This window comes from Chenopodium album, chromosome 9 (genome assembly GCF_948465745.1).
Source record: "Chenopodium album chromosome 9, dcCheAlbu1.1, whole genome shotgun sequence".
Taxonomy (NCBI): domain Eukaryota; kingdom Viridiplantae; phylum Streptophyta; class Magnoliopsida; order Caryophyllales; family Amaranthaceae; genus Chenopodium; species Chenopodium album.
Window position 1 is genome coordinate 20,366,846 of NC_137842.1, and position 5,260 is coordinate 20,372,105.

At 38.8% G+C, this 5,260-nt stretch overlaps 1 long non-coding RNA gene across 1 annotated transcript; it reads right to left on the reverse strand.

The window, feature by feature from the left end:
• Nucleotides 1-486: 486 nt before the first annotated feature.
• Nucleotides 487-4,894, reverse strand: LOC145559645 (uncharacterized). The gene is made up of 4 exons (XR_014092826.1): nt 4,630-4,894; nt 770-929; nt 636-689; nt 487-558 (listed from the first exon to the last, which is right to left on the reverse strand). It is a non-coding gene; the product is annotated as an uncharacterized LOC145559645 (long non-coding RNA).
• Between the last annotated feature and the right edge of the window lie 366 nt (nt 4,895-5,260).

The following is a 5,260-nucleotide window of genomic DNA, read 5'->3' on the forward strand; positions in this document are numbered from 1 at the left end:
ATGTAAAAGATTCCCATTCTTATTCATTTAGCCCCTTTGTTTCTCTCTCCCCTGTTCATAAAATTTTTTTTAAAAAAGGCTTTAAGAAGGCAATCTTCTGCTAATTCTCTCTTCCCTGTTCAATAATGTACTTTGTTATTATAATACCAAAAAATTAGCTATGTTAGGAAGTTGTATTGTGTTAAAGGTTTGACTTTGTATCACCACTTAAGTTGAATAAAATGGTTTCAGTTTCTACTAATTAAGTATTGATTTTGCGAGCATAACATAACAGCATAAAGTGTACATTGCATTGCAAAACAACTTCAGTTTAGTTCATCCACCAGTACTTTGTGAAACAAAATGATAATTGTTCATGCAAAATAAGCATAGTGGTTAGTACTTCATTACAGACAAAATGCTGGCAAGGCATTAAACTAAATAAAGGTCTTAGATTTTGTTCACAAAGTTCATAAACAAAAGGCACAAGTGAAGGTCAGATTGCAGTTATTGGGTGGACTGTGATCCTCTTCCACGACCTCTTCCCTTTCTTCTACCCCCTCCTCTAGTGTTAGCCCCCTGCAAAACACAAAAAAAGTTAAAACCTGTGTGATATGCAAAGAATGAAAATATGTGAAGCAATCACATAATTAAACTTGTGAAAGTGGTGTCCCATCTGAACTAAACAACACTCCAACTCCTATTGGGACCTGTGTAGAACAAAACAACATTGTTAGGGTCACACTCATTAATAGCAAGATGCATGGTTAAAAATAAGTAGGATTTATACCTTAGTCCTGCCTCTACCAGTGCCTCGTCCAGGTCCTCTCCTTCTTGTTCTCTGTGTTCCTTGACTTGATGCAGTAGGTTGGCTAAGAAACACACCTTTTCTAGCAGCTGCTTGGGTTACACCTCTTGCACCTTGGCCTCCTAAGATCACCCTCCCACCCCTACTAAGTTGAGTAGGTTGTGCTGTAGTTGTATGGTGTTGTGATGTAGCCTGTTGAGCTGAAACGGGTGCAGTGGTAGTTGTTGCAGCATGAATTGATGATGAAGCTACTTGTGAAGGGACTAGTGGTTGGGTTGAAGAAACATCATTCCTAGGCCTTCCTCTTGGCCTTTTAGGAGCAAGTTCAGGTTCTACATAGGTCCCTTTATCTGGACAACTCCTTTTGTTATGTCCCTTACTCTTACAGATGCTACATGTCATCTCATTCCCACTCCTTAATAAAGAACCAGGCTTCTTTGGGTTTTCAAGGGGATGCTTGATCCTATTCTTCCTTGGTCTACCTGGACCAATCTTTATTGGAGGTGGGTCCAAGTTACAGGGAACCTTTGGCCAGTACCTCTCTCCCTCACAAGGTGGGATTGAACCATTATAAGCCATAAAATAGGTTTCAAGCATGAAACACTCATCAACATAAGCCTCTGCATCTTTGTTCAAGAAAAAGATGCAGGCTATGGCATGGCAACAAGGAACACCAACCATGTTCCATTTTCTACAACTACATGTCTTTGCAACTAAATCAACATTAACTTGGTCTAAGGAATATCTGACATTAAACAATCTGTCAGAAGAGGGGAGGACATCACAGTAAGCTGCTTTTTCTTTTTCTTTCTCAAGTCTGGCTCGTATCCTAGGGCACAAAATACTTGTGCATTTCTGCATTTCCTTTTTCTTATTCACTAACCTTTGCATAAGAGCAACCCTAATATCCTCTAGCATGTAAATGAGGTGTTTTGTCCTAGCATTAATTATGTATGCGTTGAAGGTTTCGGCCATATTGTTTGTTATGGAATCAGTCTTGAAAGATGTATCTAGGAATGCTCTACAGAAACAGTTAGGATTGTACCTCTGAAAAGCAAGAGTTGCCTCAGGATCCATTTTTTTTAGCTGCTCTAAAGCCTCATTATAATCTGCCTCATTGTAGGATTTGGCTATCTTCCAAAACTGGAGCTTCATTTCATCTCCTTTGTATGTTCTATGCCAGTGTGAGAAAATGTGCCGAGCATAGTGTCTGTGCTCAGCTTTAGGAAGCACTTCAGCAACAGCATGTAGGATTGCCTGAAAACACACACAAACAGTAGGACAAAACAACATATGTCATATATATTACCCTTTACTCAACCTTGAACAACTAATTATAAACATCAGAAATACACCAAATAGATATAGAAAACACAATTACCTGATGTTCATCAGAAATAATGGCCACACCAGTGCCATCTCCTAGCTCCAAACAAGCCTGTATATGGGTGAAAAACCAGACCCAAGACAAGGTATTTTCACCCTCCACGGCTGCCCATGAAATGGGAAACATATGTTCATTAGGGTCTCTTCCCACTGCACTCATGATCTGACCCCCTAAAAAGGTTTTTATGAAGGCTGCATCAACACATATTACCCTCATACAACCCTTCTTCCACCCTTCCCTAACTCCATCAAAGCATACAAACAATCTTTTAAACATTGGACTTGACAATTTGAGGTCTGCATCAACCACCAATTCCAAGACTGTTCCTGGGCTTGCATTCTTCACAGCTTGAATATATCTCTCAACCTTCATATAGTGTTCCCTCGTAGATCCATGAAGCATCTTATGAGCATGATACTTCACTTTGTATGCGAAATCCCTCCTAACTATTACTCTATAAGCTCTTCTTATAGTCTCAATTATGTCCTTAGCCGGCCAGTGTGGCCTAGCTTTGAACACTTCTAGCAGCTGACTAGCCACCCAAGTTGATTTCAACTGCCTATTCCTACTCATGTTTCTGTGGCATGTGAGAAGATTAACCACTGTCTTCACAAGCCAAGTCTTCTCTCTAGTATGCATTGAACAATAAAGGTAAAAGGGGCACTCACCAACACACCTCACTGCTAATTGGTCCTTCTTTTTGTTACTAATCACATAACTTATATCCTTCCCCTACAGAACAACATACTTACTCACAGCTTCCTTGAACTCAGCTCTGTTTGGAAACCTTTGACCCACCTTCCACACAAATGTTTTGAAGTCTGTGTCCCCTCTTACTAACAAAGATTTCTTAGTTCTGTTACTTCCCTCACCTTCATTCTCACTATTATGTGGTGTGTGTATCTCCTGGTCACTGTCCTCATACTCACTTGTCCCACCTTCAGGGGCTGCTGACTCAACATTGACTGGTGGCTTCTTGGATGACTGGCCTAACTTCCCTTCAGCAGCTTCTTGTTGCAACTGATGAGCTATCTGAACCAGCTTACTAGTCACTGTCTGAATCCTTATTCTAGCCTCAACCAACTCTTCATCACTTTCATCTGACTCACAACATTAAACTCATCTTCTACAAACTCCTTTTCAACCCCTTCCTCTAATTCTATGTCACTCAACCTAGAATCAGCATCATCCTCACCATCATTTTCATGTCCCTCACCAACTTCTTGGTACTCTGGTGCATATTCAGGGTCACTCTCATCACTACACTCACTGCCATGACCTATAAGTTCACTCCATTTCAATGGACTTTTGGGCCTGTTGTCCTCCCACTCATACTCAGTATTGAAAGATGGGTCGATAAGGGGCAAATCAGTTGTAGTGTGAATGTTTGAAGTTTGGTTTTCAGAGGGTTGCACACTGCCTTTAAAACTCAGATCTGGATTCAAGGGTTTTAATGAGGTAGTTGGCTCATTAAAAAAGGAGGTAGATAGATGAGAAATGGTGGATTTTTTCTGGATTGGTATTGTAGTTGGATTATTATTAACATCAATGAGTGAGGTGGAAGCATCTTTTTTGGCTGATGTGGATGATTCTTGCTGTTTACTAGGACTTTTCCTGGGGACTGATATCACTTTTGTGGGTGGTCCCTTTTTTGGAGTCATTTTTTTTCTTTTTGTGTTTCTTATTGGTTCCAGTGGTTGGTCATTAGTAACTTGTGTAGGATTTAAAACTTGAGAAAGATTCTCAACTGGTGGTGCATCTGTATTGGGGGCATTTGTTTGGGGTGAGTTATCAACAACAACATGTGTACTTGTCAAGGGAGGGTTCGGATCTACATGCTTTAGGTACAATTCAACACACCTATTATTTATAGCTATTTCACCCAACTCCAACACTTCCTTATCCCCATCTATTCTCCTAATTCCATCCTGCATATTCATTCCAGGAATTAAATAGTACAGTCCCCCCACATGTGCATATCCACATTTTTTTGCAAATTCAAATAACTCCCAATAACACAACTCATCTGGGTCAACCTTAAAAGTCCTCCCCTTACCACCTAAATATACCATTTCCCCATTGTTAACATGCTTGAAGGAACCACCATGCCAAACTTTTATACTAACCGTATAAAAAACCGCAAACATAATTACCTAAGCATATACAAATACACACTTCTTTTTTCACTTCCAACAAAAACACACATCAACCAACTATATCAATATGATTCAAATTATTAAAATCAACATAAAACATAACTATCAGCCCTAAATTACTCAAATTTTAGGCTAAAATTACAAACAAAAACAACAATAACAACAAGTACTTCATCTAACTACACAAATTTAACAAAAAAAAATCAATCTTTAAGCAATATCGCACTTCAATTGGTCCTTAAGCATAATCCCACTACAATCCCACCAACAAATCCCAAATTAAAGTAACAAAGACTTACCTCAGTACCACAATTTCGGCTCGAACTTCTTTAAATACCAACTTTGCTTTTGCTCACCAACAATCGCTCCAATAATCTCCGGAACACTCCAATTGCATGCGCAATTTAATGACTCTGAGCAATTTTGTGGTTAAAACGTGTTTACATGAATTGCCTTAATTGGAAAATTCAAAGAGGGATGAGAGAGACTGGGAGAGGAAAATAGAGAGTGAAATTAATGGGTGTTTGGGTAATTAATGCCACGTAGACTTCATTTGGAAGGAAATAGAAGTCAAGGGTTGACCACCCACCTAAAGAGCAAGTCACAACCGGTTAAAGGTAAAATGTTCTATTTAGAGAAGATCCTTGTCAAAGGTCATTTTATTCCGGGATAAACAAAAGGTCATAATATTTATGGAAGACCGGGTAAAGGTCATAATATTCCTGACAAATTTTCCTTTTATTTAATATTGAAACCACGATTAAATAAGAGAAATGATAAAATTTCTGATTAAACATAATTCTGCAAATGAGTGTATTACATATGTAACTTATTTTTCTCCAAAAATAAATATAACTTCTAATTACATCATTTGCTTCAATCCAGCTTCACTAGCATGTTTCTCATGCTTAGATAGTGGAAGGGGTTTAG